Genomic DNA, 25,513 nt, shown 5'->3' with positions numbered 1-25,513 from the left:
AACTGAAGTGTTTAACAATAAACATTATCAGTAATCTGCACCATCATCTTAGCAAGAAGAAGAAAAATACAACAGTGAAACTCAAAATAAATAACGACTCAGAGAAAGAGAGAGAGAGAGAGAGAGAGAGAGAGAGAATCGTGTTTCCTTGAGCTCAAAAATAAGAGAGGAACAGAGTCCCATTGGTTTCTCTTGATGAGATAGCTTTCAAAGATATTGAAGCATATATGGTTCCACAACATGTAATTTTAGTATAGCAGATGGAATACAGTAAGTTAGAGATGCAGAAAGGGCATCTTAGGGTTGTCAATGACACTAAGTGCCGACTATGAGATAGAATTGTCAAACCTATTCAGGGAAACGTAGACGGAGACCACCTATGCTGATCAATTCATCACCCACATAGTCTAGAAGCTGACCTGAATATAAGCCAAGTCACCTAATTTTAGCACAGAAAAAAACTGGGAAAAACTTATTGACTCGAGTATAAGCCTAGTGTGGGAAATGCAGCAACTACTGTTAATTTTGGTATCTAAAAATAGATTCCAAAAAAAGTACATTAATTGAGCCATCAGTAGGCTGAATGCTTTTGAATATTTATTTCAAAGAAAAACAGTAAACTAGCTCTGTAAGTGGAAAAGAAGGTCAACAAAAATAATATGGTATCAACAGTAACTTTAAAAGTACAACAACCTTAGCTCAGTCAGCAACCAAGCTAAAACACAGGAGTTAACATCCTCCCATAGTGGATTCTTCCTCCTCCTCATTCCTCACCAGAGACTCCACTTTAGCTGGTGTGTGGTTACCAGCATAGACAGGACCCTCACTCGCGTATAGCTGAGGGGGGCTTTTTCAGCACAAATGTGCTGAAAAACCCGGCTTATACACGAGTATATATGGTACTTTACTGGAAATTCTAACTTATTGGTTCGTGAATCTGGTTGTATATTATAAACTTTCAGATGAGTTTTTTTTATAATCAATGTCTGAGTTCTCCCACAGATATATTATATCCAAACCTATTGTCATCAATTTTTAGGTTCCCACGATGGTTTGTTTTGTTTTGGCTCTAATGTGCAATGAGGGTTGAAAACGGCCGAATGAAGTTTCAAGAGCACATGGTAATGTTGAGAGTTGTCTTAATTGGTAATAGAATACTGAACTATAAGCACTAGGAAAGAGAACTGTTCTGCTCACACGTGCAGGGGAACAAATGAAAACAAGGCAAACACAAACTTTAGAAATGAAAGAAGGCGGGCCTCCTCTCAGGTCATACCAAGGAGAACAAAAATGAAACGTCAGATCAGAGGCAGATTTGAAGACACGAGAGCAGTTAGGTGAGAAGCACTTGAGATACAATATTTAATCATGTAAGTCTTAAAAACAGATTCCAAATCCCAATTCAGAAAGTAATGCTGGAGGCCGACTGGGATCTACTCAAAGACAATATATCCAGAGATTTAGTAAAATTATGGTTACATAAATGAATGTAACTTCCTTGATATAAAATGGAAAGTCACTATCAATGGAGTTATCACTTACTCAACCACTTGCTTCTTAGAACACAAAATTACTTAAGTCAAACCTACTTTTATTTTTCATTGTTCACATACTTACATATATTCTTTGGTAAATGTTTTCTTGTTCCGTCATTTTAAAACTAAATATACCAGCACTTACAAACCAAGCTTATCCCACCACATCCTACCACCCCAGACTTCTGAAGGAGTACTTCGGACGGATATTAAATGAAAATCATAGTTGTGATCCAGCATTCAGACTCACCTGCCCTGTCCTCACCACTCCTCGCCGGACTCCTTCCTTGAATATTTTGAACCTCTACTTGCTTAGTTGCTGCTTTCTCCATAAGAACATAACTTAATTTCATCTAACTTATTTCATGCTCAGCAAAAAGTATTTTCTTGATGTTCTGCTAGCCGTGTCCCTGCTTATCAGTGGGAAGTCGTGTAACCTCTGCTTGAGGCACGCTCAGCCTTTCTGGTTATGCACAAGCCAGTCTTAAACCTATTCCTTGTGTTGGTAAGCTTCCTATTCACCCTGCTGTAGGGAAGCCCAGTGCCCAAGATTCTCTAAGGAAACCGGGCACAGCGCACACTCGGATTTCTGCCCTCCACAGGCAATTGTTGCAGCCCGTTTAGCTTCACCAGCAAATTTCTCCCCAAAGACGTCCTCCTCTCATTGGTAGGCCTACCAGCCACCCTGCATTGTCTCTCATCGCTTGTCCTCGCCTTCAGTGGCACAGCTCTTTCCTCCAGATGCAGAAAGTTCTCAACACAGGCATGCCGAGTTCTTCCTTTTTCTTGGATCATCATAAATGTATGTTTATTTCATTTAGAAATAAAATAGCTTCATCCTCCCGGAGACCATTGTATCATTTAAAGCAGTGGTTCTCAATCTGTGGGTCAGGATCCCTTTGGGGTTGACTGACATATTTCCGATGGTCTTAGGAACTGAGACACGGCTCCTCTATCCATCTCCAGGCGGGTCTGCCCACATGCAGAAACGCCCACATCCGAGTAGCTGGTGTGATGACATCATCAAGCCAACCCCATCAGCAACAACCCACACAAAAACAGTTGTATGTGACAGCATTGGCTCCACCATGTATTTATGCGGACCAGTCCCACATGTACAGAGAGCAGCTACTGTCTAGAGAGCAGCAGCTGTGCTGAAAGCAGCAGTATTAGAGTTAAAATGACACTTCATGAATTATAATGACTGGGTAAATGTAAAATCATGTACTGTAAAATCATCAACTGCTGAAAAAAAATCTGTACAATGGTAACTTAATCTGGATGCTTATCAGTTGTGTTTTTTTTTATAGTCAGTTTTAGTTATGTTCAATTTGTAACAATGAAAATACATCCTGCATATCAGATATTTACATTATGATTCTTAACAGTAGCAAAATTACAGTTATGGAGTAGTGACAAAAATAAACTTATTGTTGGGGGCGTCACGACAACATGAAGAACTGTGTTAAAGGGTTGTGGCATGAGGAAGGTTGAGAACCACTGCTTTAAAGCGTCCACAGTCAAGAGGCACATATGTGTGAGATACCGCAAGGAAAATTAAAATGAGTATAAAAAATACAGTGAGTACTTTTTTTAGGTATTTGGAATTCATGAGCTGGAAACAAAACCACAGACCCTTAGTTTTACTTAACTTTAGAAAAGCTTGCAGCCACGCTGGGCACCGCTTCGCCCTGCTGTACTCAGGGGCACTGTGAGGTGGAACTGACTCGATGGCACCTAGCAACAGGCAAACCCCCTGTGCCAGAGAAATCCACACAAATGCAAACTCACCGTCACGGAGAGAACTCTGACTCAGAGAGATCCTATAGGACAGGGCAGAACTGCCCCTGTGAAAGCCTCATCTTTCTCTTGTGGAGCAGTTGGTGGTTTCAAACTGCTGACCTTGGAGTTTGCAACACAATATGTAACCATTATGTCACCGGGGCTTCTATATTCAAGAAATTATGAAATACAAAAGACATGATTTATAATTTGGAATCATCACAGTAATTCTTTTCCTAAAACAGATTAGAAGCCAATTCATAAAGGGCAACAAAATATATTAAAATAAAATATTTATTTTAAATTATTGCTCACTTAAGACATATAATGAATATTCTCTGGTTAGTGATGTGAGGGTCAGCTGTTAAAAAGGGTCAAACACCAATACTTCATGTATATAAAATTTATCTTATAGTGAAAAGTAGAATCACACAAAAGTGTTCTTTTAAATATTAGTCACGCTTGATGAAGATTGGAAAACAGGTGGATGACTTAGATATTCAATAATAAAACTTGCATCATCGATATCTATGTCTATGTTTGTCTACCTCTATCTCTATATTCCAAAGTCATTTTTCTATGAAATAGGAGGGTTGTAAAGATGCCTTGTAGATTCTTTACTATTAAAAGGGAGAGAAGAGATAGTGAAACTCTATTTTTTTTTAGTTTTATTTTCTTGGAGGCTCTTACAGCTCTTAGTGCAAACCATACATATACCCACTGTGTCAATCACATCTATACATATGTTATCATCATCTTTTTCAAAACATTTTCTTTCTACTTGAGCCCTTGGTATCAGCTTCTCATATCCCACCCTCCCTCCCCCATGTCCTCTTAATAATTTATAAAATACTCTTTTTTTAATGTCTTACACCGACCACTGTCTCCTTTCACCCACTTTTCTGCTGTCCATCCATCCCTCTTGGAGTGGGGGTCGGCATACGTCAGTTATTGTGATTGGTTCCCTCGTATTTCCCCACCCCTTCCCTCTTAGTATCACTGTTCTCCTAGTTGGTCCTGAGGGGTCTATCTGTTCTGGATTCCCTGTGTTACAAGCTCTAATCTGTACCAGTATACATATTCTGGTCTAGCTAGATTTGTAAGATAGAATTGGGATCATGATACTTGTGGGGTAGCATTAAAGAACTAGAGGAAGGTTGTGTGTTTCATTGGAGCTATACTGCACCCTGACTGGCTCATCTCTTTCATGTGGCCCTTCTGGAAGGTGGTGTCCAATTGTCTACAGATGGGCTCTGCCCTCCCCCTCATTCCCACTGATATGATTTTTGTTTTGTTTTGTTTTGGGTCTTTGATGCCTGATACGTGATACCATCAACACCTCATGATCACACAGGTTTGTGTGCTTCTTCATGTGGGATTTGTTGCTTCTCAGCTGGATGGCCGCTTGTTTATCTTCAAGCCTTTAAGACCCCAGATGCTATATATTTTGCTGGCCAAGCACCATCAGCTTTCTTCACCACACTTGCTTATGCACCATAAAACAAAATGTTCTTGTGTTGAGGGAGTACTTGTTTGGGACCCAATATCCATCTGCTGCCATAATATTTTATAAATAAATATAGGTACATAGATCTATTCCCCTGTCTCTATATAAATGTATTTACATATATACATGTCAGTATTTAGAGCTCTATAACCCCTTTGCCTCCCAGTTTTTTCCTCTATTTTCCTCCTATCCCACAGTCATGCCAGCCTTTATTTGAGTTTTGGTAATTCCTCTCAGCTACATTGCCCTTGATCAAGCCCCCTTCGCACTTCCCCAAGCATCCTATGCCCTCCTTTCCAACAATTTAAATCACTTATTCTTCCCTTGTCTCTGTGTTTGTTGGCAACCCCCTCCTTTGCCCCCACCTCACCCTCTCTCGTGTTCTCCCACCCACAACCCAGAACCATTGTCCCCATTGTTCTCATCTCTGGATTGTTCATCCCTCCTATCTTGTCCAGATAGACCTGAATAGACAATAATACATGCAAAAACAAAGCAAAGCAAAATGTAACAGAAAAAGAAGACAAAAATAAATCAACAGCAGCCAATACAACAAAACAAAATAGAAAAAAGAAAATTAAAAAAAAAACAGCAAAAACTGAAAATCCCTCATCAGTTCCAGGTCTGTCCATTGTCTTTTAGGAGTGTTTTCTAGTGGAGTCTGCTGGGGTGCCACACCCTGGCTCCAAAGTCTACCTTTGGCAATCCTCAGGGACTTAATTGCTTTGCTCCCCTTGCTGTTCTGCTGTACACCATAGTGTTTTACCCTGCTGCAGTAGGATCAGATCAGGCACCTTTCCCCCACCATGTCCCCAGAGTGCTGTCCCCTGAGCGCTATGTGCTAGTGGGGGGTGTCCTTGTGTCTCCTGGTGGGGCCGGCCCTGTGGTCCTCTATGTGCATTTGCTGCTCTGAAATGGAATATTGTCCTCAGGGCTCGGTGGGCTGAGGTGTGTTCCACTCTTTGTTTCCTTCTTCCATTGCTCCTGATCAGACAAGCCCCACTCCTGAACTACGGCTTCAGTGTTGTCCTCCGAAGTGCATTCCTCTGGGGTAGGGGGAGGGGGTGTCCACGTAGTTGGGATTGGGGCTGGCCCTGCAGACCTCTCTATTGGTTCCCTGCTTCATGCCAGTATGTTGCATTCACATCTTGGTGCACCGGGTTGAAGTCTGGTCCCTCGCTCCCTCTTCTGTGGACATAAAATAACACACTTCCCTTGGGTGGATTAGTGACCTGTTCTCCTGCTACCTATGTCTCTCCCCCCACCGCTCATTATTAGTTGGCTGCCATACGTATCGCTAAGCTGGGTTTGGCCCCTTCCAGAGTACCTGGACCGCACTCCTGGAATGTTTGTATTTAATAGCTTTTCCTATATGCTTCTCTTTGCGGTTTTTTTTTTTTGGTTGTTGTTGTTGTTGCTTACCTCAGTGAAGCTCTATTTTTAAACAACAAAAATAATATAAAGCACTAGTATAATAAAAGATTTAAACAGTACTAAATAGTACAATTTAAGCACCAGTTATATCCTGTCATTAATTTTCCTCTTGTAAAACAATCAGTTCCCAGCCTTTTAGAATGGTTTTCTTTTAAAAAATAATTAGCATTCTCTTTATGGTCACATATTTGGTCCATATCCATACTGTCTGATCACAAATCTTTTTAAGTATCCACACTTTTTGTTTAGTTCTCTCTGGCCAGACAGAGGCCTCTGCATAGTCTACGCTGCACAGCCACCTCCGTTTTCTTGGGTGGAAGGAGCCACCATGTCCGGAGACAGCCCTAAAGCAGAGCAGCTTGGGCCACTACTTTGAGTGGGGACGCAACCTTCTCCAGTTCTTTTGCTCTATTACTTGGAGGGAGGATGCCTATTTCTTCTTTCTCCAAGTGCAGTGCCTGAGTTCAGGGGAGGCTTCTGTTCATGCATCGATTGACAATTTCCTGAAGTAGTTTAACAACTTCTCAAGAACCAGTCCTCTTTTCTAGTTGTAAGTGAAATGCAGGAGGAAATGACTCCCCACCATGTTACCTCTAGAAAGGCCATGGGGAGCTTTATGAATTTGTTTGCAGTTTTCATCAGCACTGTAAAAATACCTGGATGCTCCTCCATGATGTTAAGGGCCTCGATTGCAGCCACACTAACCTGAGGAGGTAACGAAGCTGAGAGGCAGTTGCCCTAGTCAAAAAGTCCCTGCTGGTCAATAGCGAAAGACCTGCCGCAGCAGAGGCCTCCATTAGAAGTAAGGAGTTCTCTCTGTGTGTGCTAATAAGACCAGTCACATCGATACTGGTTCCATAAAGCTCAGTGACTCCTAGAACTCCAAATGAAAGGCTTTCTTCCAGAAAAATCCTTGCTTCATATTTATACTTTAACTTAACCACTTCTGAAAGAGGACAAATTGTGGCAGTATTCAGAGACAGCCTTACAATGAAACGTGGAGTTACCCGAACCTTGTGAGGATTCTTTTGATCTTTGATCTCTTGCTCTTTTTGTAGTTGCTCCAGGTCGACCATATCAGTATGTCTGAACATCTTAATACCCCTACATAATGTCTTTAATCCTTGCTGAATTGCAAAGCAGGGAGCCGTATCTACAAACAAAATGCCCCTCGCTCAGAGTCAGCAGGAAGAGTGCTGACAATTGCGGAAAATCCATATGAGTGGATAACAGCCTCTGCTGTCCTCACACATTTTGGTAGGCGACGTTCCAAATCCAAGTGCACATCAAACAGGCCATAAAACAGTCTAGGTCCACATGCCCCCGTGCCATTTATTTTGAGAGATGCAAAAGCTGTTATTTTTATGCTAGGGTTATCCAACCGTCCAAGAAAATTCAGTAAGGCAAAGTGTATGCCTTCTTGTCCATTCACCACAATGTAGGGGACTGGAGGGCCTGAAACAGTGTTGTAGTTTAGAGAAGGACAGTCTTTGGAGACAGGAGGAGCAAGTGGTTCTGGCTGACACTCTTCAATCAAGTCTTCCTTCTCCTTGACTGTGAGATCTGATCACTCTTGCAGCTCATACATTGTAGAGAAAAGATGTCTAATGGCGAGGAGTATTCGAATTCCTTCCTAAATGAGATGGTAACCAGGAGCCTCACGAAATGCCTGTACCATTTCCACCAATACCCACTGCTCTGTGCCAGCCATGATAGTCCTGTATTATTCCAGATGATGGGCCCCGTTCTAGACTCTGCATGTTAGTGAGTTCCTATGAAGCATCTATGTGCTTGGCTGTTTTAGAAGGATTCACTGTAGTGCTATCAAGTTAATTTCCAAACCAAGCACCACTCTAGGACAGAGTAGAACTGAATCATAGAGTTTTTAGGCTGGGTTTTTTTAATGGTATCAATCACAGCTTTTTTCTGCATAGCGGCTGATGAGTTTGAACTCCCAAGCATTTGCTTAGCAGCCTGGGACTGACTCACAGCACACCGAGGGCTATTCTGTTACAATTAGTGCAATTGTAAGGGAAAGTGCTGTTTATCATTTCTCAGAAAGACTCAAAAGGGAGGAGTGTGCGCTCATTCTACCTTTCAACTTTTCTGTTGCCTACAATAGAAATGAAATGGCCAAACTGAGGAGCCATTGCAAAATGTGAAGGATCATGGAAGGGTGTACTGGATAGCATGGCAGCAGGTGCTGGTTTCTTGGTGATATTGTGGATGTGCTATAACAACCCTGAATAGCTTCTCTCTGGGCCTCTGTGTGATAGAAAAATGAATGTCTATTGTTTAACCACTAATTGAGTTGATAAGAGCTATGTTAAACAGGGTTTTCTAGAGAGACAAAACCAGATTGTCAATAATTATAGATAGATAGATAGATAGCACAAGAAATGAACAAATTATCTACAGATAGATAGATATATAATTCAAGAAATGAACACTTAATGCTTAAAGCAGTACAAATGACTCAGTGCAATTCACTCCTGTGAGAAAGTTTTGAGACACTGGCAGTCCTTTAAGTCTTGAGGGCCGCCAGGTAGTCCTCTGTAGAGAGATTCAGGCTATCCCAGCACAGGCAGCAAACAGCAAGGCAGGTCACCAACAGTCAGTCCTCAGCTCAAGAGATGTAAATTGCAATTGTGTGGCGAAGGAGGTCTTAAAGGGACCTCCAATTACAGCGACACAGTCCATGGGTTAGGTGTCCCATAGGTGGTGTAGCTTGCAAATTGAGGCACAGAACTGGTCCAATGATCAAATAGCGAGAGATGAGAAAGGCGAGGCTCACCTAGCCATTTATCTCTCCGCCCTTCAATTAATCCCACATGTGTTTATAGGCCAGGTTGGCACCATAAACTATCTCAAGAGCCTAATGTATATTAATCTTTGCTATGGTGTTTATAATTTCTTTGAATAAAGAAATCTCAAATTCAATGATATTTCATGCTTTTCATTAAATTTAATCAAGATCTTCTTCTCCTGATTCCTACACTTATGAAAAAGAGTATATTACCTTGTAAGAGTTATCTAGTTAACATTTGTTGTGTGTTTCTGTCTTCCAAACACTTTTGAACAAGCTTGCCATGTTTTGGAACTTGTTACCTGTAGTCGTTCTACCTTCATGTAGTGGAAGCTTGGAAATGCATGTTCTCACTACCCTTTACAGCTAGGCACAGGGACACAACTTTGAATTCCAAATATTGCATGTGTCCAAATGAAGCTTGATTTGGCAGTACTCCACTTGGCTAAATACACTCTGTGCAAGGTCCATTTGGTTGCCAAGTTAGTAAACTTGGCATTGGATTTCCAGGAGTGACAGTGACTGCAATTTTGAATTTTTGTTGCAAAACTGAAATCACCGCTGGCATAGTTTTGGTTGTAGTCTTGTTGAATTTTTGGCAGCTAAACATTGTAGAGTCAGCAAAGGCATTGACTGTTTCCTGGTCAGGCAAGTTCTTGGACTACTTTGGGCTGCTGCTTTTGAAATTGAGCTGTTGGCCATCTTTTCTAGCAATTCAGTGAGCTCCAAATACATGGTTTATTTGTTTCTGGTGTGCATTTTTTGTACTAAGGAAACAAAAACAACAAAAATCTTCCATTTCTTCCAAGGAAGTTTTCTGAGCTCTTATTACACTGGAGAAAAACAAAACTGCTATGATTGAATAGTAATGTTGCTCAAGAAAGGATATCTACCCTAGAATAGAAGATTTGGTCTATCATCTGCTAGTGACCTTACATTGATCTTATTTAGATTCCAACCCTAAATGACCACATGTACAACAGGATAGAACTATGCTTCACAGAACTGTCTGTTGCTGATATTTCAAAATTAGGTTCCCATATCTTTATCCAAAGAGTCTCTGGATATATCATTTCACCATATCCTCTTTCCTTGCATGTGATTTAAAACTAAACAAAGCACCGATAACAACCCACAGGACAATAGCCTTTGAGTTGACTCTGACCCTTGACCCCAGAGGATAGAGTAGAACTGCCCTATATGGTCAGTTTCCAAGGCTGGGAGACGCCCTGCCTCATGGGTCTCTTGTGGATCAGCTAAAGAGTTCACACAGTCAGCTTTTCAATTAGCAGTTGAACACTTAATGTCTATGCCTTCAGGGCACTTCTAATATGTGAAAAAACATAGTAATACATCCTTCCTGGGGTATTTTCTCCTTCAAGAATGAATTAAAGCGAAATAATGAAAGCAAAATTGCTTAAGATTGCAAAGGCATGCGCCGTGTGCATCTACCTGGCTTCCTTCCTCAAATCAAGTGATCTAGTGCTGGTCAGGTTGCAGCTTCCCTGTTTGAAAATTGTGTCCCTGATCAGGTCGTTCTGAGGATGAGATCAGTTAATGTACCTAAAGTTCCTACAAAACATCTGGTGTGTAGAGAGTTTTGTTAAATGATTCAGCATTATGAATATTGTTGCTATTTTTGTCTATGTGGAAATTTAAAAAAATAAGTTATTTAAGTACAGATTTATTTCAATAAAATACCTATTCCAATGCATTGGTCCAGACCAACTAAGTCAGAATTCCCAAGGACAATGCTTGACTCTGCATGAATATATTTATAGTGATTGATATTAAAGCACAGAGTTGAGAACCATTGAACTATAAATATCTGAGATCATTATTGATGTGAGTCAAATGCCAGAGGTTCTGTATTTTCACAACTCATGCACACACGTATGTATATGTTTGAAATGTTATATTTAATGATCAAACATTGATTCCGAGATTCAGAAACAATGTAATTGAAAGTTCCCTTGAGGAAGGTGAGTGTTCTCTACTCAAATCAATTAGTCATTATTTGGGTCCCTCATATAATAAATTTGTATTATAGTTTCCTAAACCAAAACCCAAAGAGGGTTGATTAGATGACCCATAAGATATTCATGAGAGATATTGAAACATTTGGAAAGATATTACTACACACACACACATGTACATGCACACATACGTGTAAATATGTGTATGTGTTTATGTACACTATATGCACCATGAATTCATATTTATATTGCTTATATGATCTTCGACGACCCCTGTAGTAGTAGTTATTATGCTGAAAGGCCAGCAGTTCAAAACTCCCAGCTAGTCCATGGGAGAAAGGCCAGGTTTTGACTCCCATGAATCTCAGAGCAGATCTACCTTGGACTATAGGGTCACAGAGTTGTCAGTGTCTCAATGGCAGTGAGTTTTGTCATATGATCTATGTGGGAGAAAAATGCGACTTACTATTTCCATAAAGATTTACAGTCTTGGAAACCCACATGAGGGAGTTCTCCTCTGTCACCTAGAGTCGCTATGAGATGGAGTGGATTTTGTGCAGTGAGTTTGGTTTTAGTTCATCCGATCTGTATGGTAGTACTAGTGCCATACTGAATTACATGTCGGGCTGCTACCTACAGGGAGAGTAGTTTGAAACCACCAGCCACTGCAGAGGAAGGAAAGTTCACTCCCAGAAAGATTTATAGTCTCAAAAACTCACAGGGAAAATTCTATCCTGTCCTATAGGGTTACTAGGAGTCAATGGCAGTGAGCTTGGATTTTATTTTTATATAATTTATGGAGCCTTTGTGACAGGATTGGATAAGTGTTTCACTGTAAAGGCCGAGGGCGGTTCAAATCCACCAGGAGCTCCAAAGGAGAAAAATGGCTGTCCGTTGCCTTAAAAATTTATAGTCCAAGAAACCCTATATAGAGTCTTTATAAGTTGGAATAAGTTGCATGGCAATAGGTTTATGTGATATATATTTATTTCTCTGCTTCAGTCTCTCTCTATCTCTCTCTCTATATATATATAATCAGTTCAAAATATATTATTATTTATTAGTGTTTGACCTTGAGAAAACAGCCTGATGTCTTTGGTCTCTCTTCTGTAAAATGGAGTTGTGTGAGACTCCTATATAATAATAAAATTACAATACATGAAAACCACTAGAAACTCGATAAACACTAAGTGTTCTTTGTATTTCAAAATTTCATAATCTTCTAAATTATACTATATCATGTGCTATATTGAATCAAATTTATTAAGCTGATAATCAGTACTAATGGAAAATACAAAAGAATGAATTACAATGGTAGAATCTTAGAAATCTTATTTTAGGAAATATTAGAAAGCACCTTAAAATATATTTACAATCTTGATACCAAGAAAAACTTTAAACAAAAATATATTGTAGTCTGTAATTTGCAGTTTTGCCCTTTCTGTAATGTTTTGGCTGCTACAGTATACTTTCATCCCCTACTCGATATCCTGGCTTATTTTATGCCACTTTGGAAGTGATTGTTTTTTATAGAATTGGATGATGTGATGGCTAATCACAAGAAAACACTAAAAGGTCAAAGGCAGTAAAGTATGTTTTTTTTTCCAAACAGAAGTAAAAATGACTTTACCCTTCTGCAATGTTTCACTTTCATGCTTTTTATATTGGCTCAGTCAGGAAATACATCTCATTCACATTGATCATTATAGCACATGCCATCAAGATAGACGTAGCTGAGTGTTCAAAAATAAATCACCTAGACACCAATGAACATCAAGAAGTAATACTCTCTGAGCTCCCTGCAGTCTATAACCCATATATTCATGTCAACTTACAGGAAAATATATAGACAATAAGTCACCACTAACATAACAATATTTGAAAAATGAACATAATAACAATGGTTATTATATGAGAATTTCAGAGAATGTTGATTTTTAAAGAAGATCATTTTCCACTCAATATTTATAACTGTTTATATACTCCTTTTCAATTATGATCCTTATATTTATACATTTTCCTACCTCTACTATTTATTTTTAATGTTTTGGAGAATGCAGGTTTAAGTATTAGTATTCAGCATTCTTTAGTTGCTTTACATTTTTCTCATTTTTTAGAAACAATGCCCTATTTTAAATTTATGCTGTTTAGGATTTTTTTCCCTTTGAACTCTTTGTTCTTATGATTCTTTACTCTTTTTCCATGCTCAAATGTGTAATAATTACACAAGGCAGGCATTGCATTTATGCATCAGGTTTACTAGCAAAGATTAATTTTCTGTAGATACCTATTATTTCTTAAGACTCCCTTCCCTGTCTCTAATAATTGATAGCAAAACTATAATGCATTATTAAAATTCTTCAATGATTATGAATCCTTATTTTTCACATATTATCAGGGAAAACTTAATGTACATTATAACCTTGAAAAATAAATTAGATAAAAACCTCACAGTTGTTTGAAAAATGTTAATTTCTATACAAATACATTGTTCTTATTTTATGGTCATTTTAGCCTATGATATCTAGGAATATAGAATTCAACTTAAAATTTTATAATATTCTCAATAGAACATGTCAGTTTCCTTTCTTTTGCCAGATTTGTTGAAAACCAGTAGGAAATAGTATTGCATCTTAATTTGAAGATACATAAAGCAGGATTTAAATCATAGAAGGGAAATGTAGGCAAGTCCTATTTGGGCATTGAACATTTTCCCCAAATTAGCTTATCTTTTAACTTACAAAATAATAAATGTTCATGATAAAAATTTAAAGAAATAAGAGAAAGTTTTACTTAGCTGTTAAGCCAAATCCAACCCACTGTTGTCAATTTTTACTTAGAACAATTATTTCTTAAGGACTATAAATTAATTCATATCTTTAATAATTTTAGATTAAAATATTGAGCTTTGTGCTTTTTTAAATATCGTTTCACTCTCACCCCTTGTCCTTGGATTAATGGTACTTGCTCAAAAGTCAAAATATTAAGTAATCTGAAGTTTTGCTTCTTCTTTCATTGTACCTGTGCTCTGAATCTCATACGAACTCATCTATAACATTTAATATTGTATTTCTAATGCATGCATTTTCTATGTTTAGATGTTCTTGTAAGTTATGTGAAGGTAAACTTTAAGTTTCATTAATCTTACTATCATCAGTAATAGTATAATGGTTAGCACCTGATAGTTTTTTTAAATGAGTTAAACATTAAGTGTATTTCATAAACCTTATGAAACTATGAGTATTGAATAATTGATACAATATGCTTATCAATAACTTTCAAATTATACTTCTCAATATCAGCTGCTTAAAAGTTTCCTGGAGCGAGCAGAAAGAGAAAGAGCAGCGAGGTGCTACTGTCTGCTCCTTTTAAAATCCAAGCATCTTCCTGCGTCCTAACAATGGCCTGAACAGCTCCATTTTGCTCTGACTTCTATTTTGGAGCTCTGCATGCTATTTTATTTTAAGAAACAATTCCAATACTGGAAAACAAGACTACATTTTAGTTTTAAATAAGTTAATGACATAATTTTTTAAAATATAGAAATATTAAATTCTGGACCTTCATTGGTGACTAAATAGGTCCATGTAACAGTTATAATTAAATGCGATAAAAATTGTGACTTATGACACCACGACTTATTGACAAATGCTTAGGAACTATATATGTCCCGTAGCCACCATTTTGGACAGACTCTAGTATAATTATATTTGGGCCAGTTGGATATTGGGTGTTGGATTGATAACCACAGGGTCGGCCTTTTAAACTCACCAGCAGCTCTGAGGGAGCGATGGGGCCTTCTGCTCCCATACAGTTGACAGTTTTACACACCTGGAAACTGAAAGGGGACAATTCTACTCTGTCCGACAGGGTTGATAGGAGTAAGAATGGACATTGTGGCAGTGCTTTGCTTTGAGTAAAACATAATATTCCCAACATCAATGACGAGTTTATGATGCAAACAATATTATTTTATAAATTAGGAATATTCAGTCTAATACCAATTCTTATAATATCATAGAGGAATAAGAGAAGAAATCTGATACATTTTTATGACAGTAGACACAATGTTCTTACTACACTAAGAAATCTACATTTTGATAATTTAGTATTTTCATTTTGCTTTAGTGTATAATGTAGAAGAACAGCAAAATGGTTGAAAGAGTGGAAAGCCTGTTCTAAGAGTGGTTAGGTTAGTCAAACACTAACTACATAGCTACCCTAATTAATGTACTAACAATTCAAAGCATTAGATCTCTTTTGGGAAATGGGTAATCATAATACCTCAAAGGTGTGTACTGATGATGAAATGAAGAAAAGCAAATATTAATTTCTTATAGCCATCGACACATGATAATGACAAAATTTTATATTACTACCAATTAATGTTGCTACAAGTAACTGACCTGTTGGTTGAGTTCTAGCACTTAGGGTTATGCCTAAGGTTATCCAGAGAGATTAATTTGATGCCTTACAGCACAACAAACTGGAGCACTGGAAAGACAACCTAAGCAGCACTGTGAATGATGATTTATAGATTTATTAAATAATTAAATACAAATTGCAGCCAACATATACCAAATTATTTATAGGTCTCAGATGGTCAGACATAGAAATTCCAAATTCTGAGTCATCCAATCATATGATACATGTCAGACATAAGGCTCCTAGATTGATAAAGTTTTAATGGGCGCAATCCATTTCCCATTATACCAATAATGTGTGCAATAAAATACCATATATGAAACACAGTTTAAATGCATAAGGTATTTCAGATGTGAACTGAAATGCCACAGAAGTTATTTCTTTTCTTTATACAGAAGTCACTAAGAGAACCTATCTGCCTCAGTCTTGGTATTAATGATTAAAAATAATCATTGTTATTAGATGATATTGAGAGGTAACGAGTTTAAGATGCTTTTAAGTCACTTAATTCCAATTTTGTACACCTTTAGAAAGATTAGAAACAAAGAACAAATATGGGATTCCCTATTAAAACTGCATCCCATGTTGCCTCACTTCCAAAAGAGGATTTTAAATAAAGGAATAAATGTAGAAATAATATCTAGAATATTAATATATTTATGGGGTTTTCAAAACATTCCACTACATTTTTGTATAAAATAAAGTATATGTTAAGTTATAAGGCATTTAGTGAAAGGTATGTACTTGGTTAAATAAATATGCTAATTGATGCCAATGAATAAATTTGGTAGAAGAGTTTTGAGTATAAAAAGAGATTGCACATTTAAGACACTGTTCCAATGTACCAAAATATACATTCCATTGTAATCATGATAGCAGAATGGTGGAATATATTGTCTGATATCTAACATTTTGGGCCTTTAGCTTCATTTATTGTGTTTGACTTAATGCATGGAAACATATTTTTTCCCAAATACTGATAGAAATAAATGGGTAAAGAGAGCTGATGGATGATGAAATTGAGAGTTTAAAGACTCAAACTTAAGAAGTGTATCTACAGAAATAATATTTAGTACGTACATTCATGATCACTAGATTACCTACAAAAGTGTAGTCACTGAGGGACTGTGATTCCGTAGCTGTTTGTGTGAAAATGTGCCTCAAGGGTTTTAGTAGCAGTAAATAATTATTTAAAATACTAAAAGTAGTTTAGTAATTTTAATGTTAGTATAAATCACAATACAAATCATCTACACACTTACATGTTGTATCTGTAAGCTGCATTACACTCAGATTTTGATTCTTCTTTTGAGATATGATAGAGTGAGGAGAGTGTGCCAATAACAACACTAAAAGGTCATTTAATGGATTGAGAAAGCTTACCCAGGAAGATGAGCCTTTTGATGGTCACAATCATTAAAGAGACAATGTCTGAAGAGAGTCCAATACTTGCTCTTGATCATAGAGTAGCTAAAGCACATGGAAGAAATTGAGTAAAAAAAACCAAAACTGAACAAAACATTTCAAAGGGAATCTCAGAAAAAAAACAAAGTATTATAATGATATATTCAAAGAGTTGTAGCTAGAAAGCTAAAAGTACAAAAATATTCTCAACATATATCAAGCTGAAAGAACTAAAGGAAGAGCTCGAATATGAAGTTGAAATATTTCAAGATTCTATGTGCAAAACATTGAATGACGCAGGAAGCATTAAAGGAAATAGAAGGAATACATGAACTGACCCAAAAATAACTAGTCTATATTAAACCATTTCAAGAAGCGGAATATGGCGAAGAGCCAATGGCACTGAAGAGAAGAAGTCCAAACTGCCTTGCAGGCATTAGAGGAAAGCACACCTGCATGAGTTGACAGACTCCATTGACATGCTTCAGTAAGCTGGGGAGCACTAGGAGCACTCACGCACATTCGCCAGGAAATTTCCAAGTCATCTACCTGGTCAGTCAACTGGAAGAAACGCTTATTTGTACTCATTCCAAAGACAGATGACCTAACAGGATGTGAAAATATTGAACAATATCATTCATAACACATACAAGTAAAATTTTGCTGAAGATCATTCCACAACAATTTCAGCAGTACATTAGCAGAGAGTTGCTAGACATTCCAGCCTTGTTCAGAAGAGAACACGGAATGAGGGATATTATTGCTAACATTAGATGGTTCTTGGTTCAAATCATAGAATACCAGAAAGATGTTTACTTGTGCTTTACTAACTATGCAAAGGCATTCTAGTGGGTACATAAGAAAACAAAACAAACACACTATGAATAGAATTAAGAAGATTAGGAATTCCACAACACGAAATATTGCTAATGTGAAATTTGTACATGGATGAAGTGATGCTCATTTGAAGAGGGCAAGGGAATGCTGAGTGGTATAAAACCAGGAAAGTTGTGTGCCATGCTTATGAGCTTTCTATCAATTCATTCAATTTGTATTTTAAGGTAAGAATTCAGGAATCTATACTATGTCAAAAAGAAAAAGGCATCAGAATTGGAGGAAGGTTTATTAGCAACAGGTAATACGCAGATGACACAATGTTATCATATGTACTCCTGTATAAACCGAGTTTTTCAGCACAAACTGGAGTTTGGCTTATACACGGGTCAGTGGTATCACAGTGAGGTGTAACATCTCACTGGGACACCCCCCTCCACAAGGTAATGGGATGATTGCCCTTTACCTCCCAGATTATTGCCATTTCTCTGCTGTTCATTAAAAGCCTCGCTGACACTGCAGGACTTTGAATGTTTGTTTACTAACATCTAGCCAATCAGAGCTGTCCTATGATGTGTATCTTTGAATAACCTTTTAAAGACTGTGTGTGTGTGTGTGTGTGTGTGTGTGTGCGAAGGATGTGGCATGAATGGATGTCATCTGGTCAAGCCCGACTAACAAAAGGAGGAAATCTCATGAAGCCTGACATCGAGTTAATAGCAAAGTGGGTTCAAGATGCATGGGAAGACATTCCAGAAGACATGGTGCGACACTGTGCCTTCCAGAAATGTAGTATTAGTATTGCTATGGATGGCAGTGAAGACTGTGCTTTGTATGACGACGGTGATGTCAGTGAGGACAGCATCTACGATGACCTAATACCAGCTGAAGCTCTGCATTGGAATACAGATGATTATGATCCAGTTTTGAAGGATTTTAACTCTTTGCATTTTAGCTTGGTTGCTGATTGAGCTCAGGGAATAGTAATCTTAAGGTATCATTGTTGATACCTTAATATTTTTGTTGAACCTATTTTCTACTTACTGTGCTGGTTTACTGATGTTAAATGACTTGTCCTTTTATTTATCTTTTTATTTAAAATAAATATTTAATTATATTACCTACTCATATCTCAATTTTTAGTAATTTTATTTTCATTTGTTTTGATTATTGAAACTCACCAATAGCTTCTGCATTTCCCACCCTAGGCTTATACTCGAGTCAATCAGTTTTTCTGGTTTCCCAGGTCATAATTAGGTACCTCTGTTTATACTCAGGGCAGCTTATATTCGAGTATATAGGGTACTTTACTTGCTGAAAATGAGGAGGACTAGATGTACTCTTTGATGCACTCAATATACAGAAAACCCAGATCCTCGTAACTAGATCTAGAGGGAGCATCATGATGAAGGAAGAAAAGTTTGAAGTTGTTAAGGATTTCATGTTGCTTAGGTAGACAATCAATGCACTAGAAGGAGCAATCAGGAGATTAAATGACACATTATATTGAGTAAATAAGTTGTACAAGACCTGACCCAAGCCATGGTACTTTCACTTGCCTCTTGCATGTGAAAGTTGGACATTGAACGAGGAAGATCAGGGAAGAATCAATGCATTTGAATTATAGTGAAGACTATTCTAAGTACCATGAATTGCTAATACAATAAAGAAATCTCTCTTGGAAAACTAACCATAATGCCCCTTGGCAATGAGGACAGTCAGACTTCGCGTATCCATTGACACATGTTATCAGGAGACACCAATTCTGGCAACAGGACAATATGCTTGGTGAAGTAGAGGGTCAGCAAAAAAGAGGAAGACCATTTAAGGGACAAACTGACACAGCGGTTACGACAATGGCCTCCAACATCGCCATAGTTGTCAGGGTGGAATAGGTTAGGGTACTACCATGCTCTGTGGTGCACAGGGCCCTTATGAGTGGGAATCAATTTGACAGCACCTAACACAACGATGATCATAATGCTCAGCATTATATTTGAAAGATTATCTGGTTCTGTTTGTTTGTGGATTCTCTCCCCTTTTCATGAAGGACGTTGCTTTATAAAATTTGAAAAGAATTACATGAAAAAGTATACACACACATACACAGACAAAGGCTTCTAAAAGTTTGTGGAGACAGGAATTGAAAGATTAAATATATATATATATAGATATAGATATATAGATATGTATTCATTAGAAGTTTATAGATATAAGAAAATATTTACATACCTATATGCTTTCGTATATACAAATTGCCAATGATTTGACTACATAAAGATACTTAAAATGACAGGGGTGTTGGAGATCATGGGGTGTTGGATGTAGAGAAAAAAAGCAATAAAATGTTAAATTTTACATTTACATGTGTCAAGTTCCTAGTTTGACAGTCAAATTCAATCTTTAAACCAAAATTAAAGAGTTATCAAAAGACAATAAACCTTGCTTTTATATAGACTGCCAAAGATAATAAAATGGGACAAAGTTGCTGCCATTGTATCAGTGCTGACTCATTGTAAGCCCCTGGGGGTTTCTGGCCATGTGACTGTTTGCAGGAGTAGAAAGCCCAGTCATCTTCTTTATGTCGAGCTGCTGGTGGTTTAAACAGCAGACCATGAGGGTCACAGACAAATAAGTAACCACTACACCACCAGGCCTCCTAGGTACAGATTTAAAAAAAAACCTCTCCCCATTACCAATGCTAAACATTTCATAGTCAAGAAAAACCTCTAAAATTCATTGTACTATTTTCTTAATTGGGATAATGGGAAAATTATCAAATGGTATATAAATTTCAAAATAAAATTAGTATCAACTAGGACAGATTTTATGAAATATATAATGTCAAATGAGCCTCTCACATGGTTCAGTACTCTCCCATTTTAGCATAACCTCTCTTTTCTGGAAGGACCCCCTAGTGTGCAGTGCTTATGAGCTAGGCTGCTAACCACAAAGGGAGGATATTGAAACCACAGCCATTCCAAAGGAGAAAGACGGGGCTTTCTACTCCCGTAAAAAGTGAGTCTCCAAAATGCACAGGAGCAATTCTATCTTATTCTATAGGGTCACTATGAGTCAGAATCAACTTGATAGTAGTTTTGTTGTTTTCTTTTTCTCTCTTGATCACTACATTCTTCTTCCTGTCACAGGCATCACGTTTCTCTAATGCGCCCTTTCTTTCTTTCTTTTTTCTGTTGTGATCAAGTCATCTAAGAAGATATGTGTAACATTACTAGTAACCTTTGAATCTGAAGAAAATTGAAACAAGTTTCCGCAAGATAAAACATGACCTTGAGCATATCCCACCTGAATTTAGAGAATTTTCCAAGAACAGCTTTGCTGCACTGAAAACCCATGACCAAAGCCCTGAACCATAGGAGATGTGGGAGGATATCAAGAATATCATACACGAAGAAAGCAAAAGGTCATGCAAAAGACAAGAAAGAAATTGAAAAATGAAGGTAGATTTCCGAAGAGAGCCTGAAACTTGCTCTTAATTGTAGAGAAGTGAAGGCAAAAGGAATGGTGCTTGTTAAATAGTGGAACAGAAAATTTCAAACGGTAGATGGAGAAGACAGTCAAATATTATAATGAAATGTATGAAGACTGAGCATTAGAAAGCCAGAGGGGAAGAACAAGCTCAGCATATCTTAAACGACAGGAACTCAAGGGAAAAAAAAATCCACTCTCATGCTGCAATATTAAGAGATTCTCTGGGAGCAGTATGGCCAGACTGCTTCTTAGAGGCCAGGAGACTTCATCTCAAGTACACTGGACATGTTATCAGGAGAGACCAGTCCCTGGAGAAGGACATCATGCTTGCTAAAGTACAGAGGCAGCAAAGGAGAGGCAGGTCCTCAACAAGGTGCATTGACACAGTGGCTGCAACAATGGGTTCACACAGATGAACAATTGGGACGATGGTGCAGGGCCAGGCAGTGTTTCACTCTATTGGGCACAGGGTAACTATGACTCGGAACCAGTTCCATTGCACTTTACAACGCAAACCTTTCCTACCAGGCTGCGACTAACAAGCGCCTCTCGCTGCCTGTGCTTCTTTGGCATATAACATCACCTTCCTCAGCACCGTTCCTACCTGTAAGACTATAGCGCTGAACGACTTTAAACAGTACATGTACTGAGAAACTGACTTGACTCGGTGACTGCAACGTCCTAGCTGCACCTACATAGAGGACCGTTGCTGACAGACGGCCTCTACCATTCATCTTCTTTGCCACAGCAGGAGGCTTGTCCTTGGCTCTCTTCTCCTGTCATGCTTAGGAGTCCCGGTCTTTCATAAGTGCTTACCAGAAAGCCTTTATCTGGGGGTTTTCTGCTTTGCTTTCCAAGAATTCAAGGAATCTAAACTGCACTGACCAAAAAAACAAAAAAAACCCGGGGGGCGGGGGTGGGTGGGTGGTGTTGCCTTTTGACCTAGTTTTGCATTTCGGTTTCTGCAGGAGTGACCTAAGTACAGCTCACAGAGTAACACCATAGCCTGGGTCCTGCCCTGACCTGATGGCAGTGTTGCCTTATTGAAAGTTTCCAGGATGAGTTTTCTGCATGATTGCTTTGCGTTTTCAATTCCCCACCTGCTTCATAGGACATGTGTAAAATATATTTTGCTTCTGCTATCTCCACTTTTAGCATTTTCCCATTTCCCATTTTTAAGCTCATAGAATTTCAAAGTAGCCAATCCTTTTCCTTAATGAATATTTTAAAATAATTTGAATATTCAAAATATAGCAAAATAGTTGAAAGAAAAGTTTTTCGCTTAAAAACAAGAACATGTTTTACAGATTTCACACTTGTTCCTTTTTTACTTGCTCTAGTCTAAAATGACTTTTGGGTATAGACACAAACCTAGCTGCCATCTGTCCAGATTTCTGTCCCTAAATTGTATAAATTGAATTGTTTTGGTGTCATAAGCTAGCTTCTGATAACATTTATTATTCATCAGCAATAATTTTCAGAATTCTTTACAAAGAGATTAGAAATTAGTGTAACATCAAAAGGTTTAATATGACCTTTAGTCATATTAACTTATGTACTATAGTTGTGTACAACAAATTAAAAGTTTAAAAACACAGAATAACCTCAACAAAGTAAGTTGGCACTGTCGAGCAAGCAGTGAACTGCTAATTGAAAGGTCGATGGTTCTAACCTACCAGCTGCTTCCTGGGAGCAAGTTGAGGCTCTCTGCTCCAGTACAGATTTACATGCAGCTTTGGAAGCCCTATAGAGGGTCATAATGAGTGATCATTGACTTTATGGTAAAAGGTTTTCTCTGTATGTTTAATATAAAGAAATATTAGACTATCTGAAGGATCTAGCGAAGAATTACCGCGGCTGACAAGAGACTGCTCTCCTTAGAGAATTCAGCTTGCAAGAATGGCCCTTGTTGCCTTGGGTTCAGAACATGAATTTCAGGAATTTTCTACCCTTCCCTGACAAGAATGACTCACTGGACCTACACGTTCATGCTGAATTCTTACTTTACTCCTGGAAGTCCAGAATGTTGGCATAATAAATATAGAATTCCTACATGAGCAGCCCCATTAACCCCCTGGTGAATCTTTAATGAACTTCTCTAGTGGACAGCATCTCACATCTGTTGCCACACTACTGAGGAATAGGAACTGGTCCATATGATTCCATTCAAAGACCCTTGGAAACGTGTCTCCGACTTCTTTTGCATTGTGCCCAATACATAGTTTCCATTTGCTGAAGTCTTCCTGTATTCTTTTGCTATAATAACTACAGTGTAAATGTGTAATGCTATCTAATGTAAGGGTAATCATATGCTGAATTGGTTAAGTTCTGTTAGTCAATTGCTGGAAATAGGGGCGGCCTTGTAAACCTCTGATATGGTATAAAAGTTTAAAGAAAATTCTGAAGGATCTCATCTATGACCCATAGAGAGCATACCTCAGGAAGAACATTCTCAATGAGAACACTTGTCCCAAGGTCTCCTCTTGAGACTTCACTGAAGAAGGAATGGGTGCAACTCAGTGGGTGGTCTGATTGTTGCTGTGCTTTGCAGACTAGATCTGGCCCACAGCAGACACACAGGCCTTTGACATAAGCCTGGATGGCGTAGTGCCCCATCAGCACAGCCTGAAGAAATGATCTTGGGTTTATGTCCATAGCTCAACGTGACTGAGGAACTGCCCAGCGTGGGTGTGCAGTTGGGATCGATTAGCATACGGAGTGGCCCTAACCACATGTATGGCTGATGTTCCATTGAACGGGAGTAGGAAGAGGCAAAGCTTAGCACTTTAGCTGAAAGAGAAGCCCCCTTCTCCCTGAAATGCCTCTCCAGTGCCCTCTACTGACAAAGGTTAGCATTATGCTCATGACTCTAAAGATCAAGTGTTTAAAAAAAAACATCTCAGGTTTTTTCTCTCAGAGCAGGTATTGAAGGAGTCATTTGGATCTGAATGACAATAACTATGTCATTTCCACCTAAACTTTAGCAACTAACAACCTCTAAAGAAGCCATTTCAGTTCTGAGCATTCAATATTGACATTTGATTGAAACCAAGCCAACTACACTCTTATTCACTGAAATTATTTAGAACTCAGTTTATGTACTCCTTAATTCCACATTATTTTTCTGAAGGACAGTGTGTCTTTGGCTGGCTCAAATATTTATTATGAACACTTTATTTGCTTACAATAGTTTTAGGTTTACAAAATGAGTGAGTAAAAAGTCCTTTATCCCTGTCACTCTCTCTCCTATTATTTCACTGGTGTGGCACTTGCTATAATGGGTGGACCAATATTGGCTGATACATTATTATTAACTAAAGTTTATACTTTCATTAGGATTCACTATTCACCGTGTGACATTGTCTGGGTTTTCATAAATGCGTAGTGCCATATATCCACCATGACTTAACCAGACGGAATAGTTCACCTCCCTAAAACATCTAATTTGTTCAGGCATTTGTCCATCTTCCCAAGGAGTCCCCCTCTTTCTGAAATACTGGAAGTCATTGATCTTTTTACTATCGCTATCGTTTTGTTTTTTCCAGACTGTCCTAGACAGTTGGAACCATACCACGTACAACATTCTCCTATTGGCTTCATTCATTTGGCAATGCACTTTTAATGCATTTGCCTTCATTTGCCTGGTTGATAGCTTCTTTTCTTTTATTGTTGAGTAAGTTTCAGTAAAGAGTTTCTGGGTGTCACAAAGGTTAAGGATCTCAACTTCTCAAAGGTTCTATGTTCAAGTCTATACAGATGTCCCTCGAAATATAGACCTGGCTAACTGCATCTGCATAATCACCCGCCACCTAAAGCCCTGTGGAGTTCACTTTTACCCTGACACATGTATGTCACAATGATCAACGTCAACTCCAGCATGCTGCTTTATGTGGCCTATGATGTGATGATTTCATAGAAACCTAACAAGAAAAGGATATTCTGCTGCTCTTGGGTTTACTATTCAAAATTGCAAGTTAGATTCAACTGATTAATAGCTGCTCAATTCACTTACCTTTAATTCTAATCACCCAATACATCATTTAATTATTTTAAAGATACTGCTATGTATTCATTTAAGAACAAGAAAAATGAAAGATTGACTTCACCTTGGCTCTTCCAAGGAGCTATGGCAGCGTGGTGGTGAGGCCTTGGGCTGTGCTCCTCAGGGCCCACAGCAGCCAGTCTCAGGGGAAAAGATGGGGCCTTCTCCTCTGGTAGAAGGAGTGACACTCAGAGCTTACAGGGAAGTTCTACCCACTCCTATAGGGTCCCAATGAGTCCGTGCTGACTTGATGGCAGTGAGTGAGTTTTGCTTAGT

At 38.3% G+C, this 25,513-nt stretch overlaps 1 pseudogene; it reads right to left on the bottom strand.

The window, feature by feature from the left end:
- Window positions 1-6,602: 6,602 nt before the first annotated feature.
- On the bottom strand, window positions 6,603-7,969 carry LOC142452402 (serine palmitoyltransferase 1 pseudogene; annotated as a pseudogene).
- Between the last annotated feature and the right edge of the window lie 17,544 nt (window positions 7,970-25,513).

This window comes from Tenrec ecaudatus, chromosome 7 (genome assembly GCF_050624435.1).
Source record: "Tenrec ecaudatus isolate mTenEca1 chromosome 7, mTenEca1.hap1, whole genome shotgun sequence".
NCBI lineage: Eukaryota > Metazoa > Chordata > Mammalia > Afrosoricida > Tenrecidae > Tenrec > Tenrec ecaudatus.
Note: the sequence above shows the minus strand (reverse complement) of the source record. Positions and strands in the feature narration are given on the sequence as shown.